The 19,694-nt window shown below is 45.1% G+C and overlaps 1 protein-coding gene across 4 annotated transcripts in view; it reads right to left on the bottom strand.

Annotated features, from left to right (window-relative positions):
* ZBTB8B (zinc finger and BTB domain containing 8B) overlaps window positions 1-19,694 on the bottom strand; it is a 42,583-nt gene that overhangs the window by 22,700 nt on the left and 189 nt on the right. The window contains exons 2-5 of one of the 4 annotated variants that reach the window (XM_045035479.1): window positions 18,251-18,328; window positions 9,771-9,948; window positions 9,272-9,652; window positions 1,997-2,480 (exon numbers count right to left, since the gene is read on the bottom strand). The gene's annotated coding sequence lies outside the window, so the exon portion shown is untranslated. Of the gene's footprint in view, window positions 1-1,996; window positions 2,481-9,271; window positions 9,653-9,770; window positions 9,949-18,250; window positions 18,431-19,694 lie in introns of those variants that run through there. The other 3 variants (XM_023258414.2, XM_045035480.1, XM_019836594.2) reach the window with 3 other exon arrangements.

Below are 19,694 nucleotides of genomic sequence, written 5' to 3'. Positions count from 1 at the left end.
TCAAATTACAAGTTCAGAGATGTCCATTCACCAGGCTTTTATACGAGCACAAAAGTATAAAGAATGTCCAACAGGGGACAAGTTAAATAAATGAGGTGCAATCACACAGGGGAATACTATGCAGCCACGTTTTTAATGAGCCAGAGTTGTGTGTGTTCGTTATGGATAGGTCATCAAGGTATATTGAGAGAAAAAGACAAGAAGCAAAACAAAATGTACCGTACAATTCCATCTGTATAAACATGATTTTTTTCAATGTAGGGTTACACAAGCAAGAGTTAATAGCAGACACCCTTGAGAAGAGAGATTAAGGCTAAGAAGTATGTGAAGGGATCTCCACTTTTCATTTTCAACCTGTTAGAATGTTTCACTAAGTGCATGTACTACTTTCATTTTTTTCTTTTTAAACAAAGGGGGTAAAGGAGGAAGGGCAGAGGAATAAGGAGTTGGCCAATCAGGGAGATAAACCGGTGTAGGCCCAACACTTCTTAGCTGAAGAACAGTTTTATCGACAGGGCACTTCCATCTTTCACTGGAAGATGCTCCTTTCCAGCGACAGTACCCCAAACCCATTTCCTTTGGCTTTCTCTCTGCAAATAATCCAGATTCTGTCCGGTCGTGTCAATACTCCTTAACTTGGCAAAGGTCTGTCCACAACCCTTTCCCCAACCCTGTATTTGGCATATACTGTGGAAATCCTTATTCATATCACTTGCCTTTGGTGCCCTGCAACCGTGGGACAGGCTGAGGATCACTACCTCTCCTTGGAAAGAAGCTCTCTGGATCTACTGCTGTCAGAAGTACATTTAGCCTCACGGGTTAGGGGAACCCCCAGCCCTCTGACTGTTGCAATTCAATTCAACAGTTACTGGTCACATACAAGGAAGGTGCCAGGAATAGAAAAATGAGCCAAGTACACCGTGCGTGTCCTCCGGGAGAGAGCAGATGCCAACACGACTCTCTACAGCACACTCCCACGTTCCCCTAGGGAATGCTACCCAGATCACATGACTGCCTTCACCCTGGCACCCAAACCAGCCTTGAATTCCACCCGCCGACTGCCAAGACTCCTTCAGTCTCACCAACCTGAGAATAATGAAAACCTGCTCACCCATTGCTAGCATTTACTGAACACCACTCTTCATGAAGCACTGTAGACAGTACTTTACAAGCATCAATTAACTTTTACCTCACAATAACCCAATGCAGTAGATATCATTGTTATACCCTCTTTTTTTAGGGGAGGGAATTGAAGTTCAGATTTATAGCTAACATGTGCAAGTCAGGACTGAAACCAAAATTGGTTTGATTCCAGGGCTGACATTCTTAACCGCTATGCCAACCTGACTCCCCATAGGGTTGAGGAAGTCACTCCTCTCCCAACGCATGGAGGGAAGGGGAACGACACGGGAGAAGAGTTTCCATTTTCACAGAAAAAAATTCAGGGTCAACTGCACCTTGGGTTCACCCGCTAAACTGTTCCCAAGACAAGGGGATCTCCACCCCTTCCCCACCTTCCAAAGACAGACGACCCTGCGCAGATCACCGGAACCAGTTCCTGGACCGGTCTTTGGCTCCTGAGGGTGGGAAACAGGGGCCCTACCCGTCTCGTTGCCTCCTGCAGACAAAGTGACCATCGCTGCGGTGGGCATTGCCCCAACCTGGCCGAGCCCTCGCGTCCCAGCACCATCGCAATGGGAGGGCGCCAGGACCACCCGGCTGGACGACGCGGCGAGACAGCCCAATACCAAGGAAAGGGGGACAGCTGCCGCCGCGCCGACGCTCCCCACTCTGGAGGGAGGGAAGGGTCGGTCATCCAGCTCAGGTTTGGGTGGCGGGAGGTCTCGGGAGCAGCCAGGGCCGGGAGGTCCGAGGGAGGCCGACCAAGAGGGAGCTCTCTGCCCGCTCCCTCCACCCAAGGCGGACCTCCTGGGGCGCCCCGAATGTTCCCCAAACCAATGAAAGAGGTAGCGCGAACCCGCTTCTCGACTCTCACCTTTCAGCGGGATCCAGCCTTGCGGCCGAGCTACCGCACAGCGACACGCCCCTCTTTCATTCACCTGTCGCCCCCTCCGTGAGAAGCGAGGCAGCTGACCAATCACAGGGCTCCTAGGCTCAGGAAGGCGGACCCTTCGACCAGCGGGTTAGTCAATGGCGCCCGAGCCCCCTCCTGAGGCTGCGCTCTGATGGCGCCAGTCCTCGCGCGGTGACGGGAGTTGTGGTCTCAGCGTTCGTTTCTCCAGCAAAGATATAGTGGACAAAACTACAAGTCCCGAGATGCCAAAAGGGGCAAGAACGGACACTAGCAGAAGGCTGGAGCTCTGTTCGGTCTTCTGAGTCCCACTCGAGGGACCTGCGAAGTGTCGGCGTCTTTGTCCGGAGAGCTGAAAACACGACGTGCATATTAAAGTCGCCCGGAGAATGAGAGCTCTGACCTATCAGTCCGCACACATTTTACTTGCCGGCGCTTCGCAGAAATTCTGGAAAGAGTGGAATGGTTTCATGTACTCAACAGGTTTTTAACGAACACCCCGACACCCTCTTCCCTTGAAAAGCTTTCAGGGTCATGTATGCAAGTGAAACAGTTAAATAGCGGTACCCGGTGCTCAGGAACAGTACTGACATGTTGTGGGACAGCTGTGAACAAGACAAACCAGCTTGCCATTCTCGCGGAGCTCAGTTCTCATAGTGGGTGTATCAGTTTGTGAGCGCTGCTGTGTCAAAACACTACAGGCCGCCTTAAACAGCAGAAATTCATTGTCTCCAATTTCTGGAGGCTGGAAGTCAAGGTGTGGGCAGGGTTGGTTCCTTCCGAGGGTTCTGGAGGATCTGTCCCAGGCCTCTCTCCTGGACTTGTAGCTGGCCCTCTTCATGTTCACCCGCGCTCTCCCTATATATATATCTGTGTGTAGATTTCCCCGTTATATAAAGTCCCTAGTCATAGTGAATTAGGGGTTCACTCTACCCCAGTACAACTTCGACTCAACAAATGAGTGCATTTGCAATAACCCTGTTTTCCAAATAAGGTCATATTCTGAGGTGCTGGGGGTTAGGACTTCAGCACACGAATGGGGGCGGCGGGGGGGGGGGTGGGGAGTGCAGACAGAGTCCAACTCATAACAAGGGGAGATGGCTAATAAACAAACAAAAAAACTAAAAAAAGGAAATATATGAAGTGCATGGCAAAGAATTAAAACAGGTAGACGATCCAACAAAGTGATTTGGTGGCTATGAGGGGCTGAAGGTCAAGGATGGCTTCTCTCAGTTGGCAACCTTCCAGCTGCCATGCTCAGGTTAAACAGATGAGCAATGCAGGCAGGGAAAGAGCTAGTAGGAAGGTTCTAAAAACAGATTGGGATGTGCCTAAGAAATAGGAGGACAGCCACCGGGGTAAGGGAGTGAGAGATAGGCAAACCAGCTTAACCGGTGTACCAACTGTGCAGGTCACACAGAGCTCTGCACTCAGAAAGCTCTACACTTGAAACTAGAAATAGATGGTGGTTGTACATCGTTGTGAATACACTAAATGCCACTGACTTGTATACTTTTAAATGACTGAATGTATATTGGGTGGATTTTACCTTAATTAAAAAAAAAAAAAAGTGTGGAGGGGACACCTGGGTGGCTCAGTTAGTTAAGCGTCTGACTTTGACTCTTGATCTTGGCTCAGGTCATGATCTCCTGGTTCATGGGTTCGAGCCCTGCATCAGGCTGTGCGCTCTGCACTGATAGTGGAGCCTGCTTGAGATTTTCTCTCCCCCCACCTCTCTCTGCCTTTCCTATTTTCGGACTCTCTTTCTCTCTCTCAAAATAAATCGATAAACTTTTTTAAAAAAATGTGGAGAGAAAGTGATCATGGGGATTATCAGTTAATTCAGTAAATCAGTTAAGTGTAGGTTAATTAAGAGAAGTTCTTCTAATAAATTTAATCTAGATTATGAGACGGGATTGAATTTCTTAGCAAGAACATAGTATTGTCTGCTGAGCTCCAAGGAAGTGTTCCCTCCTCCTTTACATGAAAAATTCCATCCTTCCTTAATTGATAAGATTGAACCTTCATTGCTGAAGAATACTTAAGTTCCTTCTTGCCCTTTGGCCAGAACCAAAGCCCAAGCATAACACGTCCTGGAGGATGAAAAGCAGACAAAAACTAGGGAAAGGGAGGCCTGCCCAAAGAAAACAATCGCAGGAATCTGCTATTTTATTTGATGAAAAAGCAAGGGACTATTTATGGAGGTGAATTTGGAGGGTACTTAAATAAGGAAAGCCTGAATATGATTTCAGACCAAAATGAATTTATTGGTTTGAATATATTCACTGGAGATTCTGCATCCAGGGAGCTTCCTCTGATGGCTGGCAGCTGTTATTCTAACAATTGAAGTGTTGGTTTATGCAAAACTGGATACAATACTGACCTGTCATTCATTTGTATGACAGTGGAAATCTTTTGCCATAAAGCAGAGGAATACATCCAAAGATCTCAGGAGTCAGGATGATTTATTGAATCTGTCTGTGCATCTTGCTGATCAACCCAATAATTATATTCCTTGAAAAGACCCAGAATTCACCTCCTTTACCAAAGCCAGAGGACAATTGATGAAGGAAGTGCCAAAATCATTAAAAGGCACTTTACTGACCATCCTCTCTAAGCCAGGAATGATGGCGGATGGGTCTATAATTGAAATGTACTCTCACTTCAGGAGGAGGAGTCTGGAATGATACAGCCCAAGTGGTGGCAGTTACCCAACAAATACAAAATGGGAAGTGTTACTAATAAGCAGCAGGGTTGGCATGAAATCAGAGTGGTTTGATCCACAGAGATTTTTGGAAACAACTAACGAATCAGGGACAGTCTACTAAATTCCCATTTAATTTTTATAACAGTAACAGAAAAAAAAAAATACTTCCATGCCCAGTGAACAAAGGCCTATCTTGATGCAATAAACAATTTTGTTCTAATTATTTTTTTGAGATAGAGATAAAGTGAGATAGAGAGAAGGAGAGAGAGAATCCCAAGGAGGCTTCACACTGTTAGTGCAGACCCGATGTAGGGCTCAAACTCATAAACCGTGAGATCATGACCTGAGCCAAAGTTGGACATTTAACCGGCTGAGCCACCCAGGCGCCCCAAAAGACAGTTTTGATTTTTCATCCAATGTCCATACTTGAGTAGGTTCAGGTGTGTCGACCACTGAATAAAAAGAAAGTTAGGGGCGCCTGGGTGGCTCAGTTGGTTAGGCAACTGACTTCGGCTCAGGTCATGATCTCACAGTTTGTGAGTTCGAGCCCCGCGTCAGGCTCTGTGCTGACTGCTTGCTCAGAGCCTGAAGCCTACTTCGGAGTCTGTGTCTTCACCTCTCTCTACCTCTCCCCTGCTCACACTCTGTGTTTCTGTCTCTCAATAATAAATAAATGTTAAAAAAAAATTTTTTTAAAGAAAGTTAAAGACCCTTAAGGAAAGACCCAACAATAACCTGCAGGACCATACCATGAGTTTTTCTCCAAAGAATTTGTACTCAAATATTCAAACCTTTTGGGAACAATCAGACAATGGCCACACAAATTCCTGGACACCCAGGATGCTTCTGCGCTGCACTAGAGTGTGGGCTTTACAGAAATGTATGAATCAATGTCTAATCAGGAAAACAGATACCACCCTACATATTTAAAGCAGAGAAGACTTTAATGCAGGGGGTTGGTCACAAAGACATTGGATATACTGAAGAATGTGGGAGAGAGAGAGCATTATCCAGAGCCCAGGAAATTGCTACTGCCCTTGGGCTGTAGCCTACAACCCCACACTCCCTACCGACAATGCTGGAGGACCCAGTGCTGTCAAAGCCAAGGTACCTCCTGAAGCAGAAAGGTTTCTCCCTTCCTCCCACCTTTAAATATAACCAAGTGCCAGGGCACCTGGGTGGCTCAGTTGGTTGAGCGTCCGTATTCAGCTCAGGTCATGATCTCACGGTTTGTGAGTTCGAGCCCCGTGTCAGGCTCTGGGCTGACAGCTCAGAGCCTGGAGCCTGCTTCAGATTCTGTGTCTCCCCGACTCTTGGTGCCTCCCCTGCTCATGCTCTGTCTCTCTCTGTCTCTCAATAATAAGTAAACGTTAAAAAAAATTAAATATAACCAAGTGCCTCCCATTGGCACAACCTAACTGGGACACAGCTATCAATGGACTTTGGGAATTTGGGAAATGTAGTTTGCAAGATTCTGGCCCTGGCAGTCCAAGGGAGATCACAGTGGGACAGATAAGAGGCTAGGCACCTAGAGAAAATATGAAGTATAGAGAGACTGGTTATAAATGGAGTTTTGACCAAAGTCCACTCAAGGATAGATCCAGCTCCTAAATCCATCTGCTAGTTTTTCCTCATTTGTATAATTAGACTAAATATCTTAAAGGGGCACCTAGGTAGCTCAGTCAGTTGAGCGACCGACTTCAGCCCAGGTCATGATCTCATCATTTGTGAGTTTGAGCCCCACATTGGGCTTGCTGCTATTAGGGCAGAGCCTGCTTCAGATCCTCTGTCCCTCTCTCTCTCTATCCCTCCCCCACTTGTGCTTTCTCAAGCAAATAAATAAACATTTAAAAAAAAGAATAAATATCTTAAACTACTGGCAGAATCCTGCATTGGCACTCAGGCCATAGGTTGGTTAACAGCTTTTATTATTGGAAAAACAAAGTGCAAGTCATTGAAGTTCCTGATTCCCATAAAATGTAAATTGAAATAAAAGAGCTTTGAGAGCATCACAAAGATTAATGCCACCATTAAAGACTTAAAATATGCGGAGATGATGATTTCTGTCACATTTATATCGGTGTCCTGGGGCGCCTGGGTGGCTCAGTCGGTTAAGCATCCGACTGTGGCTCAGGTCATGATCTTGTGGTCCGTGAGTTCAAGTCCCCGGTCGGGCTCTGTGCTGACAGCTCAGAGCCTGGAGCCTGTTTCAGATTCTGTGTCTCCCTCTCTCTCTGACCCTCCCCCATTCATGCTCTGTCTCTCCCTGTCTCAAAAATAAATAAACATTAAAAAATATATATATATAAAACAAAGACACAGATATATATATATATAAACATTAAACATACATATATGTGTTTATATATATAACAAAGACACAGATATATATATAAACATTAAAAATATATGTATATATATAACAAAGACACAGATATATATAGATATATATATATATCTATATATATATAGAAACTGGAACTGGAAAAGTCAGATAGTCTTGAAGAAGGCAGAAGAATATTGTAAACTTAATCAAATGGTGACCCCATTGGGAACTGGAAAAGTCAGATAGTCTTGAAGAAGGCAGAAGAATATTGTAAACTTAATCAAATGGTGACCCCAATTGCAAATGCTGTTTCAGATGTGGCTTTGGGGAGGACAGATATCAGTACAACCTCCAGAACTTGATCAGGCCAATGCATTTTTCTCCACTATGACAAAGAATATACGAGAAACAATTAGCTTTATAGTCCTGCCTCAGAGAAAAGCCCACCTGCTGGTCTATGCCCTAATTTAGTCTGCAGGAGCCTTGACCCTACCGTATTCAGTCAGTCCCGTGCGAAAAGCCAGAAGCTGCTCCTGGTCTTTCAAACAGATCTCGCTTGCCAGCAGCCACAGCTGCAGAGAGATGGTTTCTGCCTTAGTTCTGCTTTCCCAAGTCTCCTGTGGGTGCATCTACTTGAAGGAATTGGATTTACATCAGAACCTCCGCTGCAAGGGAGCCTGGGAAGTGTTTTTAGCTTTACACCTCCTCAGATAGAAGGAGGACGGAATAGAGGTCAAGATTCCATTCCAAGTTTCTGTCACTTCATCCCACAGGCTCTCATACTGGTGGCCCGCGATACTGATAGAACCAAAAAAAAAAAAGAGAAAGTAGCAGGTGCCAAAGGGTGGAAGATAAATCCAGTGAAAATATAGCGCCCTGCCACTTCATTAAAATTCTGGGTGTCACATATTTTGAGACACTTCAGGACATTCCCTCCAAAGCAAAGGACAGGTTGCTGCACTTTGGACTTCCCACCTCTTAGACGGAGCCCTAGGGTTTGATGGGTCATTTGGGATTTTGGAAGCACCACCTGGTGCACTGACTGCTCCTACCCATTTGCCAGTCTCCAGCTGTGAGTAAGGCACAGAGGGGGAGAGGGCAGAAGAGGCCTCCCGACCTGGTCCAGGCCATACAGTGCACATAGTTCAGGCTTTCAGCCCTGATCGTTCAGAGTGCCTGAGGCAAATCAGAGTGCTCCCTGAGGCCTACCACAGACACTGATAGAAGGTCGCTGTAAACAGGCCCTCAGGGCTTGGAGACAAAGCCATGCTTCATTCATAAGTGAGCATTTTTCTTTTGAGAAATAGCTCCCGGGTTTTCGCTGCGCTCCGGCAGACTGCACACTTGACCAAAGGGCACCCCAGGTGACCTTGTAACCTGAGCTGCCCCCCAATGAACTGCCATCTGACCCCTCTGCCCAGCAGTTCCCTCGGGGAAAGGGTCCATATAGAAGCAGGTTGTTCTCAAGGAGATTGCTTGAGAGACTTGGGAACAAAAGGATGGGGACAGAGGAGCAAGGATAGACCTGCTGGAGTGGTCCCAGACCAGTAGAATGTTCCCAGCTATGTGAGTGAGTACAACAAGGCTCCACTGTGAAGGGGAAATTATTAGAGCCTGGTTTTCTGATGACAGATTCTGAAACAGCAAGAAGTGGCCCCGAGGGATAGTGGAGAAGGAGATCCCTCAGCAGGGCAGGACTGTAAGCAGCATGTCTCATTACCCACTTTGCCTGGAAGAAAAGATGGCCCGAGGTGAGGACCTGTACCAGTTCATGGGCAATGACTAATGATTTGAACAGCTGAAAGTCTTACAAGATTGGAAGTTCATGACAAAGAGGCTTGGGAAAGATGAATTTCTTAGCATGGTCCCAGATCATGAGACAGAAGGTATGCCATACAAATAGTCACCATGGGCCTCAACTATGGGGGAAGCTTTGAATAGCAAATAGAATGTTCTGTGGATGTTAACCAGATGGCCTTTTCCCCCAGCCAGTGCAGCTCTTGTTCCATAGGTTCATTGAAAAAGGACCATGATGACCGGAGTGGAGACTAACTGCATGGGCTAAAGAAGACGGACATTTCCATCTGTGGACTTAATACGCAGTCTTGTTATCTCACAAAATATTGTTTCTAACCATGGAAATCACTTTGCAAGACAAGAAGTGGGAAACTGAGCAGGGGGTACCCGCAGGATTCATTGGTCTTACCACGTGCTCCATTAGTCAGCATTCTACCATGATGGAAAGGCCTCCTGAAGGTCCACGTAAGGTCCCAGCTGTAGACACTTCATGAACTAGAGAGCCATCCACAGGATACAGTAATGCTCTGAACCAGGGTACGTACTGTTTCTCCTTTAGCCAGAGAGCAGTTCGAGGACCAAGGGGCTGGATGTAGGAGTGGCTCTCTCACAATGAAACCGTTTTACACACTCAAACATTCTTTGCTTCTTGGCCTCATGACTATACGGAGGAGAGGTGTGTTAAAAGCCTGTAGTGTCTGAGGGACGAATGCCTCCACCAAGTGACACAGTTTTCCCACCAAACTGGAAGTTGAAACTGCCACCCAACCATTTTGAACGCTTCATGCTCCTGAACAGACAAGCAAAAAAGAAATCAAGGTATTTTCTGGGGTGACAGTGTCTGGCTATCAAGGGGAAATAGGTTGTTACCACACAGAGGGGGCAAGGAGGCTTAGTGAAAGACTTACCTGTATTCTCGAATGATCCTATTCCTAGTACAAATCCTGTGATCAGAGTCACAGCAAGACTGCTGCAGTTCCATACAAGAGGGTCCCCCGGGGCACAGATCTCTCGGGAATCAAAGCTTGAGTCTCTTCTGTGAGCTAAGAACCTGGCTGTCCCTTACTGACTGAAAGCAGAAGAAACCTGAAATAGATATAGTGAAGAAGCAAAGCCATAAATACAACATCGGGCTTAAAATGGGTTATGGAGGCGACAATTATGGCCTCTACTTGAACTTCCCTCCTTGATGTGTCTATTCACACATTTTAGATATTTCGTCTTCTCCCTTTCCCCTACTATTGTCTCCAGGTGGTTGTGTAGGGATTATTAACTTCACCATTAGTCACAGAGTGCAGATTTTTGAGAAGGGAACTTGAGAAAGCTAGAGAAGGAACATCAAGGCATTGGGGTTCCTTCCTTGGGGAGTAAGGTTGTGTGTTTTTTTAATTTTTAAAAAATGTTTATTCATTTTTGAGAGAGAGAGACAGAGCGGGACTGGGGGAAGGACAGTGGTGGGAGGGACACAGAATCCAAAGCAGGCTCCAGGCTCCGAGTTGTCAGCACAGAGCCCGACATGGGCTCAAACCTACGAACTGTGAGAACTGTCAGCTGATGTCAGATGCTTAACCGACTTAGCCACCCAGGCACTCAGGGGGTTTTTAATTACAGGAGTGATAGCTGCTTTCTGCTAATCGGGAAGCAAGTGTAAATTTGGGACACAGGGTGTATGTATTTGGCTGCAAGTGGGGTAGATATGACAGTTAATGTTTGGGCCCCCCACATGGCAGGGGAGGAAAAACTTTCCCTCAGCCATCCTAGGTTCCATAGTTGGGTCTATGAAATAGACTGATAACAGATAAATAGGAGAAAAGGAATACATATTTATTCACTTTTAATATTACATGCAGGTAGGGATCACAGTGGGAGGAAAAAGGAAATACCCCAAAAAAGCAGTAGGATTCGGAGGTTATATACCACCTTAACAGGGAAGGAGAGGGGAGGGGTAGGCCACTTAGGGGAGAGAATAAATGAAGGGCTCTTAGAAGAAAACAGGGGAGATATGATGGTTTGCCACAAAGTGTGTCTGGATGTCACTTCTAGAAGTGGTGTCAACTTCTAGTCTCTCCTGTAAAAAAGTCAATCTTTCCTGGTTGATGAAGCTCCAGGGGAGAGGATTTTAGACAACTGAGTTCCTTTTGAAGGATCTGTCATTGAGCAGAGAGGGGGAATTCAGAGAAAGCCTCTCCCCAGATTTGTTGTTTTTTCAGGTGCAAGGTTCAAAATAATCAGTACACCAAAGCATCATATTTTGTGCTGGCATTTCCTGAATTCCTAAAGGGTCCAACCCCAGTCTCCCTTTTGGGAAAAATTCTCACTGTCTGTTGTTATAGTAAGAAGGAAATGCCAGTTTTCACCTCCTACAGCTGTGACCTTCTATAGGGGCAGAGAGGGCTAGATCTTTCCTCTTTCTACTCTTAAGGTACAGCTAGGGAGCAGGCTTCTGATGTACAAGTCTCAAAAACAACACTGAAGATGGCTGGAAAGACCACTATTATATTTATTATTATTATTATTATTATTATTATTATTATTATTATTATTTTCTCAATGCAGGACAGAGGCACAGAAAGGGAATGTGGCTGGCTTCCCTGAGTCAAACCACAGTGCCACCTTCAGGAGTCCTGGGGACAGCCATCCCAGGAGTCAAAGTCATCAACTCCTCTGTGGCAACATCCTTAGTTCTTTGTACCACAATAATCTACCTCCTGGGTGGTTGTAAGAGTTACATGAGGGGTGCCTGGATGGCTCAGTCAGTTGACCATCTGACTCTTGATTTCGGCTCCAGTCATGATCTCGTGGTTCATGGGATCGAGCCCCATGTCGGGTCTGCACTGGCAGCTTGGGGGCTCCTTGGGATTCTCTCCCTCTCTCTGTCCCTCCTCTGCTTGTGCATGCTCTCTCTTTCTCTCTCTCTCTAATAAACATTTTAAAACACACCAAAAAAACTTTAAAAAAAAAAGTTACATGGGACAACAGTGCCCAGCACACAAAGAATGTCCCTTTTTTGTAAATTATAAAGTGATACACTAAGTATGGGAGGATGGAGAGAAGAGAGCTTTGCTCAAGACCACATGGCACAGCACATTAGGAGTCCAACCAGGGTGTACTGGTAAAAGTTTAACTGGCTTCAGCTGGGGAGTGGGGGACGAACATGATTTGTGGTGTTTGTAGATTTTGATGACATGAACACTCTGACCTTCGTCAATTTTTTTAAGTTTATTTATTTATTTTGAGAGAGAGAGAGAGAGAGAGAGAGAGTGTGTGTGTGTGTGTGTGTGCATGCAAGTGGGGTGGGGCAGAGAGAGAGAGAGAGAGAGAGAGAATCTGTCAGTGCAGAATCTGATGTGCGGCTCAAACTCACAAACCGTGAGATCATGACCTGAGCCGAAGTCAGATGCTTAATACACTGAGCCACCCAGGCACCCCTGACTTCTGTCAATTTTTAACTACCAGTGTGACATCACTGAATGCAAAGTTGGCAAGAAACCTGAACCAAGAAGCACACCACTATATAGTATTTTCACCATATAGGCACAATAAACATAAGTCACTTCAAAAGCATAAGTGTTCATGAAATAACTATAATTAAATATATATAAGTTATATATAAATTTAAGTATATATAAAAATATAAATATATTTGAAGAAGACACACAAAAAATGGAAAAATATTCCATGTTCATGGATTGGAAGAACAAATATTGTTAAAATGTCGATACTACCCAAAGCAATCTACGTATTCAATGCAATATCTATCAAAATAACACTAGCATCCTTCACAGAGCTAGAACAAACAATCCTAAAATATATATGGAACCAGAAAAGACCCCAAATAGCCAAAGCAATCCTGAAAAAGAAAACCAAAGGGGAGGCATCACAATCCCAGACTTCAAGATGTGTTACAAAGCTGTAATCATCAAGACGGTATGGTACTGACACAAAAACAGACACTTGGATCAATGGACCAGAATAGAGAACCCGGAAATGGACACACAAATGTCATGGCCATCTAATCTTTGACAAGCCAGGAAAGAATATCCAATGGAATAAAGACAGTCTCTTCAGCAAATGGTGCTGGGGAAACTAGACAGCGACATGCAGAAAAATGAATCTGGACCACTTTCTTACACCATACACAAAAATAAACTCAAAATGGATGAAAGACCTAAACATACGACCAGAAGCCGTCACAAAAGACATGAATAGACACTTCTCCAAAGAAGACATCCAGATGGCCAACTGACACATGAAAAAATGCTCAACATCACTCATCATCAGGGAAATAAAATCAAAACCACAATGAGACACCACCTCACACCTGTCAGAATGGCTAACATGAACAACTCAGGCAACAACAGATTGCCTGATTGGCGAGGATGCAGAGAAAGAGGATCTCTTTTGCACTGCTGGTGGGAATGCAAACTGGTGCAGCCACTCTGGAAAATAGTATGGAGGTTCCTCAAAAAATTAAAAATAGAACTACCCTACAACCCAGCAATTGCACTACTAGGTATTTATCGAAGGGATACAGGTATGCTGTTTTGAAGGGACACATGCACCCCAATGTTTATAGCAGCACTATCTACAATAGCCAAAGTATGGAAAGAGTCCAAATGTCCATCGATGGATGAATGGATAAAGAAGATGTGGTATATATAGACAATGGAGTATTACTCAGCAATCAAAAAGAATGAAATCTTGCCATTTGCAACTACGTGGATGGAACTAGAGATTATGCTAAGCGAAATTAGTCAGTCAGAGAAAGACAAATATCATATGACTTCATTCATATGAGGACTTTAAGATCCAAAACAGATGAACATAAGAGAAGGGAAGCAAAAATAATATAAAAACAGGGAAGGGGGACAAAAACATAAGAGACTCTTAAATATGGAGAGCAAACAGAGGGTTACTAGAGGAGTTGTGGGGGTGTGTGGGCTAAATGGGTAAGGGGCATTAAGGAATCTACTCCTGAGATCATTGTTGCACTATATGCTAACTAATTGTGACTAATCTTGTCACGGGTAGGGATAGCAGAGCTGGCCCTGGGGGCACAAGCCCATAATGTGCCAGTGCTGGTCTGCTGTGAAACATACAAGTTCTGCGAGCATGTGCAGACTGATGCCTTTGTCTCTAATGAACTAGATGACCCTGACGATCTGCTGTGGGAGTGAGGAGAACATGTGGTCATAGCTAACTGGCAGAACCACCCGTCCCTATGGTTGTCGATTCTGGTCTATGATGTGACACCCCCACACCCCCAGAACTGGTGGATCACAGAGCTGGGGATGATTCCTTGCAGTTCTGTACCTGTTCTACAAGTCAAGAGTAGTGACCAGTGAGTGGGGGAACACAGGGTCAATATATGACATATGCCCTAAAAATCAATCAATCAATCAATAAAAATAATTATATAGTGATGAGTTTGGGGTATTCATTACCTTTGGTTTTATATAACTTATTTCATATACTTTTTATATCATTTAATTTTTATAATGGCTGTGTCCAACAATCAGCTCATAAAATTCCTAAAATTTTTTAATTAAAATTTTTTTTAATGTTTATTATTTGAGAAAGAGACAGAGAGCAAGCAGGGGAGGGGCCGAGAGAGAGGGAGACACAGAATCGGAAGCAGGCTCCAGGCTCTGAGCTGCCAGCATAGAGCCTGATGCGGGGCTCGAACCCACAGAGCACGAGATCATGACCTGAGCTGAAGTCAGCCGCCCAACCAACTGAGCCACCCAGGTGCCCCAAAACTCCTAAGTTTTTTTTAAGTTTATTTATTTTGAGAGAGAGAGAGAGAGCAAGCAGGGGAGGGGCAAAGAAAGAGGGAGACAGAGAATCCCAAGCAGGCTCCTCGCTGTCAGCTCAGAGCCTGACTCTGGGGCCAATCTCTCGCAAACCATGAGATAATGACCTGAGCTGAAATCAAGAGTCAGTTGCTTCACTGACTGAGCCACCCAGGCACCCCTAAAATTGCTAAAATTTTAACAGTCAGCTCTAGAAGACTGAACCAGAACCATTCTGCATGCTTTTAGGCATGCGATATGCTGCCTCTAGCAGCAACTTCGGCATTTTTATTTTCCACTGGGCCCCACAAATTATGTAGTGGGTCTGCTGCCAACACTGTGCTGGAATCTCCAGTGCAGACCCAGGGTGGATTTTGGAGACTTCACCTCCCAGAATCATCTGGGGCCCATCTGCCTTCCATAGAAGAAACCAAGCTTCTCCAGAGGAGCCAGAGGGAATCCTAAGACTGCCCCCTTCCGTGCCTCCTGGAGACGGAGAGCCAGCTTCACCTGAATGAGTCCACAGCACCACCTGGTGGTACCTGGGTGTCAGGCCTTCCTGGGAGCCAAAGCCGGGAAGATCCTGGGACAAGAAATCATCAGCCAAGAGGGGTCCAGCAGGGCAGAAGGGGCAAGCTGAGGGCAAAGGGGCAAGCTGAGGGCAAAGTACAGGCTAACAGCAGCCCTCCCACCCCCTGTGCAGGTGGGATATGTGTGATATTCCTTAGACACTCCTGACTGCCTAACAACAGAAAAGAACAATCTTATCAATAGCTGATCTCCAGAAATCTACAGACTCCATTTTCTGGAGACCTAATATCACCCTCATCAAGATGTAAGGGGGTTTAAGTGCTTGCCATGGTGATGTGGGAAACTAAGGCAAATGAAAAATTAAATTCCCTTACTGCCTACAGCCCATTGACTAGTCCTTGAAACGGCAGAGTGACCTCCCTCTAGGAGCTCAGCTGCCTGCATGAAATTTTGCTACGGGCAAAAGGGAATTTTGCCTTAACATTATCCTAACCTCCCAGGATCCTGCCAGTCTCCTTAAACACAAAAAAAATTCCTTTACAAACCTCCTTTATCTTTAACCCCCAAGTATATGTTGGCAATTATACTCCAGGCTTATGGCCATTAAAAAAAAATGTTTTTTAATTTTTCAATTTTAATTTTTTTTAATTTTTAAACATTAAAAAAAATTTTTTTTTAATATATGGTATGTCAGATGGTGGTAAGTGGTGTGGAGAAAAAATTTAAGCATGGGAGAGGAATGGGAATGTGGGGGTGCAAGTTGCAACTTTAAATGTGGTCAGAGTGGGTAAAAGCTGATATTTAAAAAAAAAAATTTTGGGGGGGGCGCCTGGGTGGCGCAGTCGGTTGAGCGTCCGACTTCAGCCAGGTCACGATCTCGCGGTCCGTGAGTTCGAGTCCCGCATCCGGCTCTGGGCTGACGGCTCAGAGCCTGGAGCCTGTTTCCGATTCTGTGTCTCCCTCTCTCTCTGCCCCTCCCCTGTTCATGCTCTGTCTCTCTCTGTCCCAAAAAAAATAAATGAATGTTGAAAAAAAAAATTAAAAAAAAATTTTTTAATGTTTATTTAGTTTTGGTAGAGAAAGAGACAGAGCATGAGCGGGGGAAGGACAGAGAGAGAGGGAGACACAGAATCGGAAACAGGCTCCAGGCTCTGAGCCGTCAGCACAGAGCCCGACGCGGGGCTCGAACTCACGGACCGCGAGATCATGACCCAAGCCAAAGTCGGATGCTCAACCAACTGAGCCACCCAGGCGCCCCCAAAGATGATATTTGAGTCAAGATTTGAAGGAGGTGAAGCAAATGGGTATTTGGGGTAAGAGCTTTCTTTCTTTTTCTTTCTTTCTTTCTCTCTCTCTTTCTCTTTCTTTCTTTCTTTCTTTCTTTCTCTTCCTTCCTTCCTTTTTTGTTTATTTTTGAGACAGAGTGAGTAGGGGAGGAGCAGAGGGAAAGGGAGACAGAGAATCCCAAGCAGGTTCCACACTGTCAACACAGAGCCCAACGCAGCCCATGAAAGCCCATGAATCATGAGATCATAACCTGAGCAGAAATCAAGAGCAGGACCACCCAGGCCCCCCGGGATAAGGTCATTCTAAGCAGAGGGAACAAGAAGTTCAAAGGTTCTGAGTCAGGAGAGTGCTGGCAACTTTGAAGGAACAGCAAAATGGCCAATATGGGGGAGGCGCCTGGATGGCAAAGTCGGTTGAGCATCTCACTTCAGCTCAGGTCATGATTTCACAGTTCGTGTTCGAGCTCCACACGGGGCTCTGTGCTGACAGCTCAGAGCCTAGAGCCTGCTTTGGTTCTGTGTCTCCCTCTCTCTCTGCCCCTCCCCTGCTCATGCTCCGTCTCTTGCGCGCTCTCGCTCTCTCTCAAAAATAAACAAACATTAAAAAAAAATTTATTTTAATGGCCAATATGGTGGTGCCTGGGTCGCTCAGTCAGTTAAGGGTCTGATGTCATCTTAGGTGCCCCGTGTTGGGGCTTTCTGCTGTTAGCACAGAGCCCGCTTCATATTTATTCTCTGTCCCGCTCTCTCTCTGCTCCTCCCCCACTTCCCCACTTGCACTCTCTCTCTTTCTCTAAATAAATAAATAAACAAACAAACAAACAAACTTTAAAAAAAACGGCCAGTGTGACCAGAACAGGGTGATTAAAGGGGCCAGCAGTTTGAGGGCAGATCAACTACCTAGGGCCTTGAAGGAGATTGTGAGGACTTAGCAGCTTTTCCTCTGAATACAGTAAATAGATACTGGAGAATTTTGAGCAGAGGGGGATCACGATCTGACTTATAAATTTTTTAATGTGAGAAAACACATGGAACGTAAAACTTACAATGTAACTATTTTCAACTAAACAGTTCAGTGGCATTAAGGACATTCACACTGTTGCACACCCAAAACCGTCATCCATCTCAGGAACCTTTTTATTTTACCACACTGCAACTCTGAACCCACCATTAAACAAGAACTCCCCATCCCTCCTCCCTCTAGCCCCTTGTATCCACCACTCTACTTTTTGCTTCTGTGAATTGTGACTACTCCATATGTTATATGAGTAGAATCATACAATACTCATCCTTTTGTGACTGGCTTATTTCACATGACATAATGTCTTCAGGATTCATCCACATTTTAGCCTGTCAGAATTTCCTTCCTTTTTAAGGCTGAATAACATTCCCTTGTAAGTATACACCACATTTCATTTATCCATTCATCTGTCAATGAACACTTGAGTTTCTTATACCTCTGGGCTACTGAGAAAACGCAGCTGTGAATACTGGTGTACAAATATCTGTTAGAATTCCTGCTTTCAATTCTTTTGGGTATATACCAAGAAAGTGGAATTGCTGGATCATATGGTAATTCTGTGTTTTTTTTGCAGGAATCACCGTGTTGTTTTCCACAGCAGCTGCACCATTTTACATTCCCACTCTCTTATATTTTTTAAGAGATTACTTTCAGGATGAATTAAGGCTATACGAGAGGAAGGCAAGAATGGATACAGAGATATCAGTTAAAAAGCTCTTGAATTTATCCAGGTGAGAAACATAATGGCTGGGACTTACACAGCAGCAGTGGAGGTGGTGAGAAGTGACAGGATTCTGGTGTTGTTTCAAAGGTAAAGCTGGGGCGCCTGGGTGGATCTGTCAGATAAGCATCCCGCTTTGGCTCAGGCCATGATATCGCGGTTCAGTTCGTGAGCTGGAGCCCGTGCTGCGCTGACAGCTCAGAGCCTGGACCCTGCTTGGGATTCTGTGTCTCCCTTGCTCTCTGCCCCTCCCCCGCTCACACTCAGTGTCTCTCTTTCTCAAAAATAAATAAACATTTTTTTTTTTTTTAATTTAAAGGTAAAGCCAACTAGATTTGCTGAGGAATTAGCTCAGGTCATGATCTCCCAGTTTCATGAGTTCAAGCCCTGCGTGGGGCTCTGTGCTGGCAGTGAGGCGTCCGCTTGGGATTCTCTCTTTCCCTACCCCCCGCCCCTCCCCCACTCACTCTGTCTCTGCCTCTCTCTAAATTAGTTAATTAAAATCGCGAGACTTGATGATATCATCTGGTGAATGATTACAGACATCGAAAAGGGGAAGGTCAAGGACTAAGTCCTTGGACATTCCAGCGACAAGAGGTCAGTGAAAAAACAGTAGAGAACACAGAAAAGGAGATGCCAGCAAGGTAAGAGGAAAGTCAGGAGGGCATGGTGTCCTGGAGCCAAGTGAAGAAAGTAAAAGTTTTAAAAGGTAGATGGGGTGCCTGGGTGGCTCAGTCAGTTAAGTCTCCAACTTTGGCTCCGGTCATGATCTCACGGTTTGGGAGTTCGCCTCTGCGTCTGGCTCTGCGTTGACAACTCAGGGCCTGGAGCCTCCTTTGGATTCTGTGCCTCCCTCTCTCTCTGCCCCTCCCCCACTCACACTCCATCTCTCTCTCTCTCTCTCAAAAATAAACATTAAAAAAAAACTTTTAATAAAATAAAAAGTAGGAAGGTGATCAACTGTGTCAAGTAAGATGCTAATGGTCCAAATACGAATTGAAAATTGGCCATGGCTCTTAACATCTTAACAAAAGTTAGGTCAACTTATTGTGGGGAGGCAAAAACCTGACTGAAGTGAATTCAAGAGAGATTGGGAAGAGAGGGGAGTTGAAGACAGCGCGGGTGGGCAAGTCTTATAGGAGTTTTGCTGTAAAGGGAATTAGGGAATGGGTGTCGGGTCAAGAGACGGTTGACATTTATTTCCAAGCTTTTAATGTGGGAGAAATACCATGTATGACGACAGGAACAATCATGTAAAGAGAAAAAACGGAATGGCTGGTGGGGGAATTACTAAAGCTACGCCCCTAAACAGACAAGAGGCCATGGGATTTGACAGGTAGCAGATGCAGAAAGTTTCTGTCTCTGTCTCCCTTTCACAAGCCAATCCACATTCAGCTCCAGTTCAAAAAGTTCTGATTTGGGCTATCAAAAGTTGAGATAGGTGAATGAATGTGTGTCTATCTCCCTAACGTCCTCAGAGC

The sequence above is a fragment of the Felis catus genome, chromosome C1 (genome assembly GCF_018350175.1).
Source record: "Felis catus isolate Fca126 chromosome C1, F.catus_Fca126_mat1.0, whole genome shotgun sequence".
Classification (NCBI taxonomy): Eukaryota; Metazoa; Chordata; class Mammalia; order Carnivora; family Felidae; genus Felis; species Felis catus.
This window is presented reverse-complemented; position numbering and strand designations above follow the sequence as displayed.